This window comes from Paralichthys olivaceus, chromosome 14 (assembly GCF_024713975.1).
Source record: "Paralichthys olivaceus isolate ysfri-2021 chromosome 14, ASM2471397v2, whole genome shotgun sequence".
Lineage (NCBI taxonomy): Eukaryota > Metazoa > Chordata > Actinopteri > Pleuronectiformes > Paralichthyidae > Paralichthys > Paralichthys olivaceus.
In genome coordinates, this window is record NC_091106.1 from 16999419 (window position 1) to 17018869 (window position 19451).

The 19451-nt window shown below is 40.9% G+C and overlaps 1 long non-coding RNA gene across 1 annotated transcript in view; it reads left to right on the top strand.

Moving 5' to 3' along the window:
- The window catches only part of LOC138413663 (uncharacterized), a 64984-nt gene extending 55896 nt beyond the window's left edge, over positions 1-9088 (top strand). The window contains exon 4 of the long non-coding RNA XR_011246076.1: positions 7969-9088. This is a non-coding gene — a long non-coding RNA (uncharacterized lncRNA). The remainder of the gene's footprint in view (positions 1-7968) is intronic.
- Positions 9089-19451: the final 10363 nt, after the last annotated feature.

The window sequence follows — 19451 nt, forward strand, 5'->3', positions numbered from 1 at the left end:
ACACTCCGTACCTCCAGACACAATATGACTGTATTTGTTCATTCACACTTGCCACAGACATTACCAACCTGTCTTTTCATTAAATAAAGAAACTACTGAAGTTAAATGTTATGTAAATTAATGAATGTAGGTGTGCTTGTGGTTTTATAGAATTTTACCTCCTTCTTCTCATTCTCGCCAGAGAATAAATACTTTTAAAGACCAGTGAATATTGGTGTCATGTAATATCACACTGGTTTTCAAGCTATTCAGAGAAGTTGTGGCACATCTGCAGACATTTCTGGAATGTGAGTTTATTCTTCCCAGGTGAGGTGGTCGGTGGACTGCTGTAGTTAAAATAATCACACTCCCATTATCGCACAACCCACAGGAGCCCAGACATAATTCATAAGCCACAAGAGCCTGGGACATGACAGGTGCTTCTCCGCCATGAATGGGCAGACTTGTGTTTGATTGAAGAATTCGTTTGGGGTTTTGTTTCTGAGGTTTTCCCCTCTGTAATGATAGCTGTGGTTAGAGGTTCTTGTAAAAGCATTGATATTAATGTTAAGTTGGTGTATTTGATGAAGTCTTTACTGTTAAGGAAATACCTGTGATATTAACATGAATTTCAATTTTGTTCTCTGTATCCTAGTGGTACAAGCTTTTGACAATTTCCTCATATTGCCATGTAATGTATTCAAAGTTGAATCTATTATGCTAATATATTCCAGTTCTTTTAAAAAGCAGCTTCTGAGCTGCTTCCATACTACGACCAGTTCCTCTTTCTTAAATTCACCTGACTCAATCAATTCACCTCAAGCTTTTCCGAGCCAATCGTAAATCATGAAAAAAAAAAGACTGAAAAAGTGACAACAGTGACGGTAAATAAATGTTTGTTGTTCCTTTCCTTTCCTTGTTTCCCACCCTCTTTCTTTCTCTACTCTCTGTAATGGATGGGTTGTTGTTGGTGCTGCCCTCTGGGCAGGGAGAGTTGTTTACTTGGGTGTAAAGTCCCCCATCCACCAAGGGTCTCTGTAGGGGATGTTCCTGTAGCAGCCTCACTCCTAACCTCCCTTTAGCTCCAAAAGTTAATAACATGGAGGAGACGTGATTTATATCAGCCTTGACACCACCACCAACGAGCCGACTTCTTTGTGCTTGTGGCCTGCTCAACCAGCTCCATTCATCAATAAAGATCACATTTAGAATTCACTCCAAACTCAGTAGATGGTGATTTAATTTCTGGAGAGTTTTTTTAATAAAAAAGTCACCTACATTCCGGGAAGTGACTTTAGGCAACACGAGTGGATTTCTTCTGTTACAAACAGTGGAAAACTTTTGCAAGAGATGATGATCCTGTTGTTTTTTTCAAGTTGACATCTACGTCAGCATCTTCTATGGTGCCTCTTTTATCCTGAGATATTTGTATTCTTTCTATTGCGTCCGTCACGTGTTGGAAACGTCATCAAAATGTTTGCTTACTGGCTGTGAATGTTCTGGACATTTCCCTGCTGTATTCCCACACGGGCTCTTTTGTGGACATTTTTACTAGGGGTGCGGAAAGCAGTTCAAGAGGTAGAGCTAAATGGAAGTATCCAAGTTGTAGAAAGAGTAAAGATGGTGTGTGCATGTCTATGAAGGGGTCAGTGTTGGGGAGGGGTCTCTGACCTTGTGGATGGCGTAAGTGTAACATACAAACAGGTATCTTTAAAAATCCACATTGAAATACCCACACATATCATGTCACACTCATTAAGATATATAGTACATCAGTATTTTTTCAGCATTGCATATTCTTTGTTACGTCTTTTTCAATCTTCTCAAACTAATTTTTTTAAGTAGTCATATGAACAATTACACATTTTTCAGTGTGTAATTTCTCATGTACCTGAATAAACAAATTAGCACATCATAAGCCATGTGATGAAGGACTTGTTCATTCCTGTTGTTTGGATATGCACCGTATTATAACTGTATTGCACTTGTTCTAACAGGCCTTTTAACTGGATACCTGGAGTCGACATTACACAGTGTCTCATTCAGGAATGAAAAATGAGGAGTTCATGCTTCTTGGCAGTAATAGTTTTGATATTAGGTTTTTTAGAAAGAAAAGATCTCAGCTCTGACACTAATCCCTGTTGTGTCAGTCTGTGGTTGCCAAATGATAGTATATCATCTGTGTGTGTGTGTGTGTGTGTGTGTGTGTGTGTGTGTGTGTGTGTGTGTACGTGTGTACGTGTGTACGTGTGTGTGTGTGTGTACGTGTGTACGTGTGTACGTGTGTACATGTGTGTACACATTCTTTTCATTTTGGAGTACATTTTGTCACTGTAACATAAGCTTTACAATAGAGACACATGGCAGGGCTGCAAAATTCAATTTAACCACAACTGTTTACAGCTGTCAATATAGGGACCAACACCACAATAAATGTATTAAATTGGCTCTGGCCTCATGTCACGGAAAATAAGGTGAGTGGACAGGGTGCGTAGGTGATGCTGGCTCTCACTATTATCACGCGGCTGTGTCTTAAGGGTTGTCTGGGCTGCTGTCCATTGGATTTAATCAGCCTCTATTACCTGCTACCCTTTTCACAGTTAAAATAATCACCCACAATTACTGACATAAAGGAGAGAGCTGACATGAGAGTCCGAGGCAGAGAAATCACAGACAAAGTAATCTCTCTCCACCTTGGTTGCTTACACGGCTTTTGATGTTTTAGGGCTGTGTAATAGAAGGATTGAGGGGTATCTGGCGTGACCCCCCTCTCCTGCAGTGCGAATGGTAGATATGGAAATGCCCTCTCTCACACACACACACACACACACACACACACACACACACACACACACACACACACACACACACACACACAGTTAAATGTACAAGATACACACACAAAGAATTGAATGTACAAGATATACGGACAATGCATGGTGTTACTCATACAGCATATACACATTTGAATAAAAAACATATTTTCAGTTTATACATTTCAAGATGCATTAAATCACATGCAGATACACTCATATGCATGCTCACACACATTTGCGGTTTGCGCACATGCACATGGACACCCACTGCCACCATTAACTAAGGGGCACGTACATGTTGCAGATGAAAGAAGTGAAAATAATTTAATAATTGACCACCTCTAAAATGAAGAAAATAGAACCATGACAAAGGGGGGCATTGTGATCTACTTTAATCCCCTGCACGCTGCTGAAAAATAAGAGACACTATTAAATATACCTTTGAAATAAATGGGCCCCAATTACCGAGATGGCAGCGACTCTCTAATGAAGCTTTTGTCAAGGCAGACAAACATGGTGGGGGACACACTCAAAAAGGGTGGTGAGGAGCAGGAGGCAGATATACGGGCAGAATCATTTATAAAATGATCTTTTACATGAAAGTTAAATTCACATAAATGTTGGTGGTGGTGTTGTGATGCAGAGTCCAGACAAAGGACGAATATTGAAATGTGCCTATTTTGAAATATAAAGATCGAGTGATGACAGTCAGAGTGGTTAGCAGAGAGTAAAAAATGACCCACACAATTAAAAAAAATATGCTGAATGCAGACAATATGAACATTAGCAGCAATCATTACCAGGAGGGTTGCTCAGTTACATTAGCTGTTATGTGTTTGGGAAATAAGTCATGTTAAATGGGTTTAGGAGAGTTGTTTTGATAATGGCATTTTGTTGGATCTCTCCTTTTTAATTATCGGGTCAGAAGGTAGCAGCTCAAACTCCTTCTCTTTCATCCCTCTTCACAACAGTGAGTGCTGCTGACCCTGCTCACAGCAATACAGAATGCTGTGCAGTGTAAAACATAGCCTCAATTACTTTTGTTGAAGCTCTTTTCCTGAGAGCAATTTGCAACAAAGAAATGTAGTGATCACATGAAAAGCAGATAAATCAGGTGTTACTAGCTGTGATTGTCTTTGGGATTAAAAAACAAATATTTATTAGTGTGTGATAAAATCTCCAAATGAGAAAATAAGAGCTGCGATGCTTGGTGTCATGCGATGACTTTTGATGATACCGATCTTGCTTTGCAAAAGTTCGCTCCTTGTTTTATCGATCCAGGAAAGGACCAGACCTTGCACATGGAGCTCGTGGATAGTTTCCGACACAACAGCTTGTCAAAGGGTAAAGGTTAAGGCCATGATTGTCTGCCGTGGCCCAGACAGAGGTCAGAAGGTCTCAGTCAGGGTTAGGACCCCAGGTGACCCAAAGTCTGTGCTCACAGTTGCATGTTGAATTCATGTTTTTTTGTAGACTATGCAACACTGTCACTGCTGCTTCCCTGCTTTGTTGCAGAGTCAGGACATAGTGAGTGAGACAAAGTTCCCTTTGGCCTGGTGATCTTACAAAGCTAGGACTGGATTTTTTTGTCTAGAAGAAACATGAAATATTTCCTTATTTTGCCCGAATCAGAAGTGTAAAGAGGGAGAATGCTGATAATATTATTATACATACGTACACAGAAAACTGAACATGTAAATCCAGTATGAAGAAAACATGCAGATTAGGATAATCACATCAAATCCCTACATTATCTTGAGAACTCACTCGGAGCATCTAACAGGTTAACAAGTGAAATGTAAGCCGAACGCATCATCTGCAAAGCAGCCATTTCAGTCTCAGCTGGTGCGTTAAACATAACAGAGTATAATGTGTACTGCCACCCTACTGTACTATTCATTCCTTCATTACTATTTTATATATGCGTATGATTAACACTCATTGCGTGGCTCAGCTCCCAACCTCTCTGTCGGAGGCCTCCACTAAAGACAGCTCAAGCTTGAGAGAGTTTTTTTCTCAGTCATTTAAATTTTTACACTTCCATTTACCCGCCTTTTAATTTAGCGTATAATGATGCCATTAGAACAAAATCCATCTGGAAGTTCTGTTGGGAGCGGTTAATGTTCCATGGCTTTTTGCTGCTAATGCCATCGCGCCTGCATTGGCAACAGATGCTCTGAAAGCAACAGATACATTCTCACCCAGCATCATTACAATCATGCCCATGTCCAGGATAAATGTTGCTGCTTGTTCAGGACTATCATACCTGCAATGGGACTGTAAAACACAAAGGATATACAGCAGACTGTATTGCTGCCAATGAATTGCAATTTTTCAAGCCGTTTATTCACGAGCTCAGGGTGTAAAAACGTGTCTCTTGTTCCAGATGAAAGGCCGTAACTCTCAAAGAAGTGAAGCTGAGGGAGAGGAATGGGAAAAGTTCAAGCTTTAACACTGAGCGTACAGTACAGTGTTTGGTCTCAGTAAAATCTGAACTTACAGCGTCTTCTCTCTGCTATTTCATTAAAGTCTCCCACCCATCATACAAACACCCTTGGGCAGTTAATCTTCCATGATTAAAAAAAAAGAGAAAACATTGTTTTCAGTTGTTTTTTAGGTGATTAAGTACAACAGATAATTAAGTGGAATAACAAACAATTTCCTCCATGGAGGATTGCTGATTAGCGGTGCTCCCCAACGCTGCCGTGGCCTTTTTATCCTCTCTGCTTCAATTATGTTAATGCTAACTTTCTCTCCCAGAAATTATTGTGATTAATTTTCTCTTGTTTTGAATTACAATTGCGCTGGCTGCTAGCACTTTAAAGCATTCATTAATTCCCAATTAGATTGGTGGGCTCATTTGCTCCAATGCTGCTTGGTTCTGTAGCACTTTGTGTTTAATGTGCTAATTGGGCGAGATTAAAAACAACTAACCTCTTATGAGAAGAGAAAAGTTATTCAACGGTTACATTAACATAATTTATCCCAGGATGCTTAATTAGACTTCGCCACAATAATCATGACAACTGGCTAACAACTGTTATCAACAGTTGGATACTAAAGCTGAAGTAAGTTCAGGACTCAGTTGTAATGGATGTAGCACATGTTGGCTTTCTTCAGTTTTGAGCAGCTTGTTAATGTGTTGTCTGCTTATCTCCAATCATCCAACATGTCTAAGACAGGTACGGTGTTTCTTCGATTTCTGCACTTTATGTCTCTCTTGTGCTTTGTTACAACCACTCGAACAGCATTAACAGCTCACTATTCCATTTACCCAAGACTTTGGCTGTCTCTAACTCATTTACCACCATCAGAGGATCGGTGCTTCAGGCAAACATGAGTAGGGTTGGATGTAAGGAAAAAAGAATGCTTTCATGTGCCGATGTGATCTCCTCAAATGGGACCTGGAACCTCGGAGTGAAATATTGTTTAGCTGTGTGATATCGCACAAGCTTTTTCATCACAAGATGAGAGACGCTGGTGTGTGTAAGGCTGAGAACTGGTCCTGAGAGGTTTGGTAAAGAACTGGGGTTGTCCACATCAAAGAAATACAAACCTTGATCATTGCATCTATCAGAGCTCCGTGTGGGGTTCGCTGGTCAGAACTTTTTCAGATTACAGAGTCCTTTCATCGATAACTCAGTTTGGGATTTGGAAAATATCCTCATCCAAATTCACACTAAGGTTTTTAGTTAAGTGCTTATTTAGTTGCGTTGCTTGCCTCCTTGCTTATTGTCAGACATCCCTGTTCTCCAGCTTCACGCTGCACTACATCTCCTGATAATGTGAGGAATCTCTGACTATTTTAATGAAATTTCAATTATTGTTCATTTTATCTACTTCAAACTTGGTGGTTGTGTTGCAGTGGGCCTGAGCAAGTTCAGTGGCGAATTTGGTAAAATTTCGTACATTTTGGTTATACAGGCAAATAGCGCTGTGCAGTGGGGGTTGGGGTGGGGTGGGGCATATAGGATTCATTAACATATTTAATGTCATTGATCACAAGGTTGGGGTGGATAGATGAGTCGATGAAACATTGGACTTCAATACATTAGACGTCTGTGCATTTGTTGTTTCCAACCAACAACGAAGGTGTCTTTTAACTATTACCATGATCACTCAATGACCTTGACCACACATTTTTTATTGTAACCACAATGACAAAGGTCCATTAACCTTAACAAAGCACGTGTTTTAACCCAGACAACAATCTTCCACTAAAACCAGTGTGGTTGTTTTTTTTGCCAAAACCCAATCAAACACTCATCAGCACGGAGTTTTAAGTCTATCTGTGGCTTATTTACGTCACTATGAGTATATAGAGACAAACTACCCATATGTTTGTTCGCGGTGGAGGACTTGCTGAAGTTTCTTCTTGCCATAAAATTTAGTTTATAATTTTTTTTAATCAGAAGGTTGTAGCAGATGCATATGTATCGTGTCAGGTGTCCTTGTAGCATTGCAACATTGGATGACCCAAAAGGAGGTGGAACATGGGTACTAGTATAATGACATCTAGTGTGAATAAAACTATCATCTCAGTTTGCATATTGCTTTAACCTCTTTTATGTCTCAAGTGCTCGGACACTGGCAAAATGTATTAGTAGCCTTTTAGAATTACAATGCAGTGAATATCATCCTATCTAGTGTTTTGTTCAGGTAATCCATGGAGCATTTCCAACAGTACTGAAGCATCAAGATGAAAACCATTGTGTCTTCTGTACAAATGGACACTTACTTATTTCATTGCACACTTTTCATCTATATGGAAATGAAATGATTTGCTCTCAAGCCTTGTTTGCTTGTTTGTGTCCAGCACGGACAATGAAAGGAAAATAAGAATTGCCTGTGTGCTGAGAACTTCTGTAGAGGCAGCTCTATTGCATCATTTCAGGGCAAGAGGATATGAGGGCCGGATAAAAGAGATGTCCAGATGTCACAAGCAGTCTAAATTTCTCATTTTGGTGAACAGCACATGCTGTTGAGGGTATGATTGCAGTGTTTGTGCTCATATTTGTATGCTGCTGTAAAGATACAATAAATTGGCTGTAGTGTTTTAATCAAACAGATGAGTCACACTAGTGAGGCTTTGGGAGATTGAGAGATCAAACATGTCACATGGATTCATGATGAACATAAACAGTGGTGTATTACATGCGTTATTATATTACAGGTGCATGTTGTAGATAGAGGAAGAGAAGCATCTTCAGACCATCCAGCTCCATCTCCTCCATTTCCTGCTTCAAACAGGGGGACAAAGGGACCCTTGTCTGCTGGTCATGCCCAATGCCACTGGGAAGTTAAGGCGGGGAGAATTAGGAAGGGGCAGGAACCGAGCTCCCAACTACAAGGTAACAAGGGAAAACCAATCCCTCCTGGAATGATCCTGATACTGGAGACACAGGGCTCACCAGACAGCGGATCAATGTGTCTCTCAGGGGAGGAGAAGGAAGGAGGAGGGGACCAGAGCAGGATATTGCACCGAAGAAAGTGTGTCACACTGTGTCCAAATTACCCCCAAAGTTGTAGAGGATCCTGTTACCTGTTCAGATGTTTTAGTTTGAATGTTCACTTGCCTGATTTGGCTTTATGCCCATGCCACACCTACCAAGGAACCAGCTTTGGAACCGGTACTACACATTACAATGGCACAGAATCGTCCAATAGGCTTTGTTATGTTGAGGTCGACCACAGAACATAAAGCACAAGTCAAGCTGAGGTTAATGAAAAATAATTCTCTTAAACACTAAAACCTATCGGCAAGAATCTTGCTGTAGTTTAACTGCATGTACTTTGGTTGAAATTAGAAGTATTTTACATAACTGCAGTGTCTTTAATAGATGGCGACATTTCAAATACCAAACGGCAGATCCATTCATGTGGTTGTATGGGTCGGCCATAAATGAGGGAGTTAAGCATTTGGGAATGGGTACATTATGATTTCACATAGATTTAAAAAGTGATAAACTGTCTGTGTTCATCAACAAAAAAACAAAAACTGCCTCATTGATAGAAAAAACTTGGGTTATGGCCAAACCATCAGTAATATCTGCATATCTCAAAGATCACAGACAGTTTACTTCTGTGACACCACACAAAAACATGCAGAGTCATACATCAAAAAAGCTTTTACCTTGTCATGTAGCAACATACTGTGTTGGCACACATTCTTAGTAGATGACTTGCTTACTTACTAATGTGACCACAGTGGTCCTGATAAAATGATCAACATTTTGACAACTTACATTTAGAGTTTTATTCCTTGCTTCCTTGTGTTTTATCATCTCACTGATTTGTGTGAAGCCGAATAAGAGACATCCTCCGTGGTCCGTCAGTGACCACTCTAAGTAAGTTGTATTTATCATAAGCAATTGGGAACACACTGTAGCTTTATGAAAAACGATGGTTCTGCTTCTAACCCTACTCCTCGCTAACAAAGTTTTCTCTTCGACTGTTTCTCCACCACTTTCCTCTCCAGAGACTACCTGTTAACCTTCCAGCACAAGCAGATTCGATAAGACCGTGCTTCTCTTGTTTTCCTTTATCTACCAGCACACATTGCTCTTCCCCTCGCCTGTTGTCTGCCTTCATGAAAGCATTAGGTGTCCTCTTTGAGCCAACGTGCATTGGAAATGAAAGAGCAAAACACTCTTGGTCCTCGCCCTCCCAGCTGCCCCCCCCCCCCCCCCACACACACACACACACCACCGTCCCACCCCTACAATGCACTCTTGTCTAGTGCCATGTTTTGAGCGAATGTCATCATCCAACATCTATGAATGAGCGGAGCGCGCGCCGCGTCACATATTGATCCACTTCCTTTGTGTGGCCTTACAAGCTTGGGATAATTAGCATCGTCCATTAGAGACTTTTCTGAGCTAACGTGCCCATTAAGAGTCAAAGCTTCTGTTCTTTTTCTGTGAGCATTCATTTGGCCTGGATTTTCTTCTGTAAAGAGCATAATAAGGGAGCGGTGAAATTATGTTGTGGACCGACGAAAAGTGGAAAATATAAAGTGGGTGTTTAAATGCATTAAAAGGCATGTAGCTTTGATTAACACCTTAGGTAGCTGGCAGCTTTGTCCATGTGTTGTAAATGATCATCTTAGCAAAGAGCAGAGCTATCATTTTGAGTATGTTTTAAAAAGGTGCTTTGTAGAGGCCCTTTCCCCTCCCAGCCAAAATGCAAAACTTCTCTTTGGTCACAATGATGCTAAAAGTAATCTATTAGCAGGTCTTCGTGATTTTTTTTTAATTTGCCTTCATAAGGTGAAGAATTTGAGGGATTTGTTAGCAACAAAGTTCACAGTTCCCTGGGTCCTGTTGAAGATATGAATTAAAATGTTTACAGTAACACATCAAACAGGAGAATGAGAAGTTTTCTGATGACAAGGTAATAAGGTGTTAGAAGATCCAGCTATTCAGAACATGAAAAAGTAGCTTCAATCAGAATATGTTGATACTTGATGGAATTGTTCCTTTGGTCTAGACCTGAGTATTGATTGCAACACAAGAGGTTCACATCTACTTGTTTACTTTCTCTGTTTACTGTTTGCATTCCAGTGGCAGACAAAGATATTATTTCTCGCTTGAGGACCCTAGAAAAGCGGCCACACTGCGCTCAGTGTTCGACCCCGGCACCCGATGAAGCGCCGCTGATATAATGAGAGACTGTGGAGGGAAACTACCGCAGCCAGTAGAGGCTCTTGGCGAGGCATCCAAACAGCGGCTTCCGCTCTCGCCCCAGCGGATGGCGTTCTGGGATGCGTGTGTGTCATGTTGACCTTACTGACCATCAGCTGGCTAAGAGGGGAAATGAGCGCGGTGCATGAGAAGGAGGGAGCACCAAAGTAAAGTGCTCACCCTGAGCCATTATGATTAACCATCAGCAGTTTTTGTGTAATCATTGGCAATGTGCACACAACAGACTCCTGCATGGAAAGAGCTGCAGAGAAAAATCAATCACATTATATTACTGTAGACGTGCTTTATTGACCTCTGTTGGTGTTCACACATTTCATACTTGATTTGTATCTACTGGCGGACGTTTAGAACAATGTGGGCAATTTGGACAATGAGGAAAAACAGGGCAGCATTTTCAAGCCCGGAGCCCATGCTTATGGATTGAGTGCTGCTCTACGAAAAAGAGCGACCTATTTAGACGCACTTCCTGCATACATTTCATGAAATATCCAGAAGCAGCGCATGGAGCTGTGCCCTCATTTGGGCCCATCCGGGGAATATTTGTAGTTTGGACTGACTTTGTCTTGCTCAGGCAGACAACAGTAAATAAGAGTTGGATGTCTCATTATCTGAACACCAAGCCGTGACAGCTGCATTCATCCAAAATGCATTGTATCTAAAGGTTAAGAGAAGTTATGAGAAAAGTAATGTATTATTAAAATACCTTTCGGAGTGAAGTAGCCTCTGATATATTTTCCTTGGTAATGAAAGAAGGATTCGGTGGAAAATGTAATAATTTGGAGGCCCATTTCTTCAGGTCTTTATTCCCCCTCTCTCTCTTCAACAATTTATCCGGGGAGAGTGAAGAGCTCACAGCCAGCGAACAGACAGTAAACATTTTGTTATAGTCAGAACCATCTCTTATTACTGGTTTTTCATTAAAAGGAAGCCTTTCGAAGCATTCAAAGCATTTCGGCAGATGAAGATGCTTCACAATTTTCTCCCTCTCACCCTCTTTCTTTCCTCACTATACCTGAATCCTTTCTCCTTTTGATGCTGTTAAGGGAGTAATTGAGTGCAGAAAATGGCTTGGCTTATTTGGACTGAGTCTGATCCAGAAATGATTAAAGCTAAAGGGGTTTGAGGTATTCAAAGAGAGAGAATGAAAGAAAGAATATGGTTAATGTTTTTTTTCTCTTCTTCTTTCTTTTCCCATTTTGAGAGGAGTGAGAGAGACAGGAGGGGTGGTCAGGCTGAGCATTGAGCAGCCAGACAGGTTGGTGTTCGAGAGGGATTCGGGGGGGGGGCACAGAATAGCCCCTTCTCATACCCCTATTAAAAGCATCAGGATTGTCAGAGACGGTAAAGACAGGAAATCACTGTAAGAAATGAAGCTTCTTTTACCAATTACTGAATACCGAGTGCACACCTTGGAGCTCTTTGTCCTCTGTAGCACCAGCTCCCTGTCTCTCTACCCCCCTTTTCTCTCTCTTTTTCTTTCTTCTCGCCTCTCGCTCTCTCCCTCTCTCGCTCTCTCCCTCTCGCTGGCTTACAGCCTTTGAGTCAGATGCATTAGCGCCAAGGCCCGGAGAAGAGGCAGCGTTTTTCAAAGCCCAGTTGGACTCACTTCTAGCCTGTCGTTGTGGCTCCTTTTCAGGCTTTTATTCACAGACAGTAGGGGCAGGTCTGAAAGAGACGCCCTCAACCTCACCACTCAAACATTTATCTCTTCCCTTTTTTCCCTTGCTACAGCAGAAATGATTAGCGGAGGGAGCCATTTACTGATCCGCGGCACCTTTTCGCGCAGCGTGTTAAAAAATAAAAAGGGAGCACATTCAGCTCGTCAGATTAACACACACCTACACACTCGCTCATTCGCACATTGAACCCTCAAACACACACAGGGCACACACAGGCGCAGTCTATCACACAAATCTGTAGCTTTCAAATTGTGTAGTGGTTATAGGTGACAGCTGAATTTTTAAAAATAAAGTCTCTTTTATCTTTTCAATAATTAATATGAGTCCAGTCTGTAGTGGAGGATGTGTCAGGTCATTGAGTTTGGATAGATGGGTTCTGCCGTGCCCTCTCACCCCCACCGTGACTCCAGGGAGCTATAAACACCTCGAAGACTGGCTCTCCATCCCACCTATTGACCACGTCAGTTAATTACTTCCCAGTTAAAACAATACCAGATAGCTAATGTGGTCAGTAGAGACCATTTAGTGCCTGTGGTCGTGTGGGGTTGTAGCTTGTTGGTGTGTGTAAAAAGCACAGCGGCGCTCCAATATGAGTCCACGGGAGCTATCTTAACCCATTTTCACATTATGGGTTCTGTGAGGATTGTTGCTGCAGATGCGGTTATGGTGATAGCCACTGGTAATGGTGTCGTTAAAGAAGATATAGCTGCCAAATTATAGGTTCACAGAGCATATTTGCTAGGGCTATAGCTGCCTTCACGATCCATAACGTTGTTAGTGAGTTTTCATAGACCATGCTGACGGATGCTGTCGGCTTGTTCGGGGTTTGCTCTTATCAAGACACATGAGGATATTATTATGTAAGATTACTCATTTTGGAGGGATTTAACTCAGGGTCTGTTCCTTCGTATAGCCGCTCCCCTCGCACCCCAACCCCACCCCTGCCCCACACCAATCCCTTTACATCGTCCTCAGCTCATCTGTCATCCAAATCCAGTGGCAGACAGCGGGGGGGACACTTTTCAAATCACCCAGTGTTTTGCCACGAGCGTTGTGTTGTGATGCTAATAAGATTTTCATTTATTTGGAAATGTGTTACTTCATTTTAGCTCCATGCATGAGTACAGGTGTTTTTAATGGTTTGATATTTTTAGGTTGGTGTTAATGCCAACCATCAGGAAGTTGCCAGAGTTGACAGTGTGTGTGTGTGTGTGTGTGTGTGTGTGTGTGTGTGTGTGTGTGTGTGTGTGTGTGTGTGTGTGTGTGTGTGTGTGTGTGTGTGTGTGTGTCTGTCTGTGTGTGTGTGTGTGTGTCTGTGTGTGTGTGTGTGTGTATATTTGTGTGTATATTTGTGTGTGTGTGTGTGGCATGAGGCATCGCTGCTCTCTGGTAGCCATTTGCAAGGTTAATGTTGTAGAAAACAACATCCATCTCTCTGCTCCCCCCCTCTCAAAACAGTTTCATTAGTCCTCGTGCTCTGACCCCTCTTCTCTTAGTGTTGTCAAATGTGTCATGCATCATATTATCAGTGAGCGATGCAATCAATAAAATTTCAAAGTCTGTGCTGCTGCCAAGTTGCCTGGCCTGGTGCTCGCAGCGTACATATTTTAAAACACAGGGTCAAATTGGCACCGTATATGTGTGCCGTCTGGCCGTTTCCCATTCATCCCAGGTTGGCTGATAAATAAGACAGGCTGAAGGCACTGACTATCAATAATAATAACAGAGTGGGTTTAGTTCGGGACCCTGTGATGAACGAAGCTTGCTCGGTCTTTGCACAGCTTTGTTTGGTGCTGACACATGGGTGTTCATAGAGTGAGTGAGCCTCAGACAAACACTCTGATTCAGAGGATTTCATTTGTTAAACAAATGTACAACTGAATCAAGACTGTGGTGCTCTCGATCTTACTCTGTACTGTTTAATATGCTCCTCATATTTAATCCTCATTGAACTGAAATAATGTGCAACCACATAATGTCCTATTACTCATCCTGTGGATTTAAAAATAACTCTTCTAAGTTCCTCACAATGTGGAATAAACAAAATGTGAGAACAGTATATACCCAGATTTTTTTTACAACAGAGATTAATATAATAGATTATATTTCTTTGTTAGAATGACAGAAAGATTCAATCAAGTCTAAAGAAACTTTAACTTAAACAATATGATGAAACTGACAATGGCTCATTTTTTATTTATGCTGAGATGCTGGAGCCATGAGTATATTTGCACAAACATAAATTCTGAGGTATCAGCTGGAATGAAACTAGAGAATTCATGGCCAGTGGTCCTGGATTTAAACTGGTTTGTTTGTTTTGGGGTCCAGAGTAGACTGATATGTGATTTGTAATAAATTAGCATCTTGCTGAACAACAAACCATGATATCTTGCATGAATTCACAGCTGTATAAAGAATACATGGCAATAAAACAAACTAAATTACCTAAATTATAATCAGAAAATGAATGAATATTCATCCTATCATGCATCATTATTATTTGCCTAACACCAAAAACCCTAGAATCCCATTTACAGATAAAAAAGAAAAAAATATAGACAAATGCAGTTTAGTGAGCACCTCCTGAGTACAATCTCACAAATATACAATTTCTGCAGTGGAAATCAGGTTTTTTCTTTAGACATGGCTATTTTTGATTATCTTATAAAATGTAAGATTTCTTTTACCACACTGTGAAGGCAAAGGTTATTGCTATAATGAAGAAAGTTGTTGTGGTGTTGTAACAATGTTGTTACATTGATGATGTTGTTAAGCAAGAAATGCGGGGAAAAAACATTTACCTCCCACATATGAAGTATGTGAAGTAATAATACAAATATAGTGTACAGTGTACATACTTATGGTGTAACCTCTCCTTGAATATCTACTGTGCTGCTGGACTTCAATACACTGTCAGTTTACCATTGTTATCTCCAGCCTGTCGTAATATTGATGCTGCTTCTTTCTGTGCATGTGTCAAATGTGTTTTCCGAAATGGACAAAACAATGGAGTGCAGGTCTAATGTTTAAACAAAGTTAGAGTCCGACACATTTGTGAAATGACCCGTAGGTAATCAGTAAGTAAAATAAGCTTAAGCCTGAGCCAACAGAAATGGACAAAAAAGCACTGATAAATTGCTGAGCTCATTGTGAATTCCATACTCAATTGTGGCATTTTCCAGGGTAAATTGAATTGTGCATTACAGTCTGAATATGCCTGACTTTGGGGGAGTGATACATTTTATTTTCCTCTTTTTTTCCCACAGATGTGGCCTGTGAAAGCCTCAGTATTGCGGTGCTTTCAGTGAAAAGGCCATCTTTAGGACCTCTTGATCAATCTGTGACCTTTAAGTACATAGCCATCTCGTAAATAGGAGGGTGCGCTTACAGAGACTTCAAAAGCAAGGGGACCCGATAATTTCAAAATGGAGCGGTGTGGAGTGGCGCTGGTGGGGAGTCCATAAAAGCCTGCCTTGTTCTCCACACACCTCCTCTTTGCTCCACAACAGCCAGTTAGGGTAATAGCTCAAGGGAGAAAGGGGACGAGAGAGAGCGGGAGGAGGGATTGATGGAGGGAGAGAAAAACAGGTAATTACTGGTAATCATTGGTCGAGGAAGAGCTGATGATCACTACAGTATAACAGATTGTACTGTTCTAGGTTCAAAAACACAGAGGAGACCGGATGTGATGTTGTCGGCAGGATAAGAAATTAGTTGGTAACCTTAAACTCCCCCCTCCTCACAATCATAGAGAAACTGTCTTTCCCTCTTCCTCTCCTTTTCTCTCTTTCTCTGTCATCGAGAGGAGTTACATAAATCTCAATGTTCCACTCAATAAGTACTGTATAAGTAGGGACTATGGGTCCTTTATTATATTACAATCTTTTTTATTTAGATTGGACATCAAGTAGAGGCAAGTAGCTGCGGTTCAACAAGGAGACAGTGGGATACAAACAGAAATATTAGCATGAGAGGCAGAAGCACTTGGGAGTTTGTGCCTTGATTTAAAGCGGAAATATATTCATGAAATACTTCTGTCTATTACCTGTCAGAAATGTCTGTTTAGTTAAGATAATTCACACGAGCTTTGATTTAAACTGAAGCACTGAGTCAGATTCAGACTGTGTCCACCAGGCGATGAAAGCCCTGCATTGAAATGTGTTTTTTTATTTATTTTTTTAAATCCATATCCTGCTACGACACTCTGGTGTAATTCCCCTGCAAATAGCTTCAGTTTTCTGAGCCTGGCTGTCCAGCAACATTATCAATTTTCTGCTAAAACCATGTATGTTAAAACACAGACATACAACATTAATTAAATGAAAGTGCCTGTAACCATTTGGTAGAATGTGCCTCAACCTTTTCTAGAAACCACGATTACTTTTTTAAATTTTTCAACCAAAGGATCAAATTTAGTCCTTTGCCGTTTAGATAAGAGAATAACATTTCGGTGAAGTGAAGCCAAGCACTAGACATAGTTGTGAAAAGTATAACTTTTGTTTGGTCTCACAAAAATGTATGTCATGCAAACTATTGACAAATTCATCATATATCCTGATTTATTTTTCCAGAACAAAAGCCATTTTTACCTCTGACAAGGTGTTTATGTTTTCACCCTGTCCAGTTATTGTATGGGTCAGAGAAGAAGCCAATATATTTTGGTGCAGGTCCAGAATAGGCAGCGGATCAAGGAAATCTTAATCACTTTCACTAACATTGAGAGATATGGAGTTTTTTGGGGGGTTTTTTTCACAGACGTGCCAGGGAATAATTCATGGATCTTGATGGAAAAAAATCTGTCTTATATAGGGAACTGATACTGTATCTATGAGAGTGTTTAATTTGGAGCTGCGTCGTTGAATTTAAGGGGACCATGAGGAATGGGTATGCGCTCTACTGAGTGTGATTTGAGTTCAAAATGTACTCAAAGTATATTTGCGGTTGGTTAGGTTTCCGAACTTGTGCAATTAAAATCATCAATGCGGCTTTATTGTGGCACGGAGTATCGCTTCTCTCTCTCAATGATTTCTTACACAGCCCTTCGATGAGCTCCAAGAAGTGTAGACTTTAGCAGAACCAGTGTCACAGGGAGACTTATTGATTTTGAGCAGTGTCTTCCTTGGGCTCTGTGCGACTAGACGGTGGCCTCATCACGGTGGGAGTCCTTAGCGGATCAATCGGGAGCACTTGCACCACTTGTACCTGTTTGTAACTGATAAGACAACACATCAGAGAAGTGATAATGATTAGCTGAGGATAAACACAGCAAATCAACATGCTGCAGAGGAGAAAAGGGAGGAAAATATGGATTATCCATTGTTTTTACAACAGAAAATAAAGCGGCTGTGCGATTGTGTTTCAGTCACCTACTCACAAATATCTATCAAATTAGACTCTGAGATACTCAACGGCAGACAAAGATTCACAATCAACAGCAGAAACCTAAATCCTGCAGCTGAAAACTGTGCTACGACCTTTTCTTGGACCTGCGTGACAACGTCAACTAAGTGGCTGTGTTGTTGTGTCACTTAAGACTCATGAGATCATTGTAGTTTCATCCATATCCCATAATGGTGACATGGTGAGCCCATATCCTGATCCTGCCCCAGCTGAACAGGGAGTCATGAGATCATTCAGTCATGACCTAGATGCTAAAGAACATACTGGAGATGACCCTGCACAAAGCAGTTATGTATAAAAATAGAGGCAGAAGATTACCTTTTATTGGTTCTCATGAAGGGGAAAAAAATATAATTTTTCCCTAAAAGTCGAGGCCATAAAATGCAAATGAAGTCAATAAGGAAGTAGTGTTATAGGGCAGATGCCTCTCATGTTGACACATGACAGGGCTAATTATTGTCATGGGAAGCACGTCAACTTAAAACAGGTCAGATCAAAACGTGCCGGTGGGAGTGATGCCGTTATCCGCCATTGCCAAACAATGCCACGTCAATGCAGGCGTAATTCTCACTCTGTTTGTTGTAGTATCACTACCTATTTACCCACACCCATGCAGTATCCTGTGCTTTTTTTTTAAGTCTGCCTTAGCCAAAGCATAGTTTTTGTCATGGCCATTCAAAGGGAATTACCAATAACACAGCTAATAATAAAAGGCTTGTAACAGATACATAGGGGTTTGTCATACCGCTACAGTTTAATCTGGCCTGCAGGTACTCCGGCAGTGGAGCACAGGTAACGTGAGACTCAAAGATTCGCTGCATTAGTTCTGCTTAGCTAACCGTGAATGCTAATTGCAGGAAGAGCAAACTGCTATACTCTCCCCTCCTTTTCCTCTCTCCTCCCCCTTTTGGCCGATGGTGGAGCCTGCTGAGAGGCACAGAGAGCGTCATACAGCTTCGCTTTGAGTGGTAACAAAGAAGGTTGTTCTGCAAGGGAGATTCAATATGTAGAGGGTTGAACATACAGCTGCTGATTTCCTCACAACCGTCATGTGGTCCTCATGGACACTATTAAAGTGTGCAAGCTGAGGACTCACGCTATGATATTGGTTTTAAATTGAACATGTCATTTGAACTAATCTACTGTCAGACATGCACTGAACTCCAGAAATTTCCTGAAATGTTCCTGAACTTTTCCTGCCAGCCCCTTAGTAAAATGTCTGAAACATGTCTCATTTAGTCCATGTGAGAATACAGCAGCCCCTAACCCCAAAACATTCTAACATGAGATGGACTACTACTGCTACATCTCCGTATGAAAAAGAGAGAGACAACGAGATCCTCTAACTTCTAGCAATAAGTGCCAGCGTGAATGTACTGTAAACAAAAACTCAGAATTTCAACAGCACAATTAATATCATGTAAAATACTGAATGTTCTTTTAAGCAGGAGCCTTTGAAACCCATATTCCCATCAGATGATGCAATTATATCCAATAGATCTCAGCATTTTATTATATTATTATTGTGCAGATGACATTATCACAGAAATCTAATTTTTAAGCTGTTAGCTGAAATGTCAATACTGCACATAATGCTAGCATTAGCAGAAATTAGATATCTATTACAGTATAACAAAGGAATTTGGGATCCAAAAATCTTACTATTCTCAAAGGTTCACAGAAGAGGGCTTAAATCCTTATTTAAAGAGCGTGATCCTTTCAGAGGAACCCAACCATGACACGCCTTTGTGAGAAAACAAGACAATAAAAGAAGAGGGCTAAGAATAGGAGAGTTAAATCCAGTACTAATACTGATACTGATACTAATCTGTGGGCAAGGTCAAAGACCCGGTTACACACCAGAGGCTATAAAG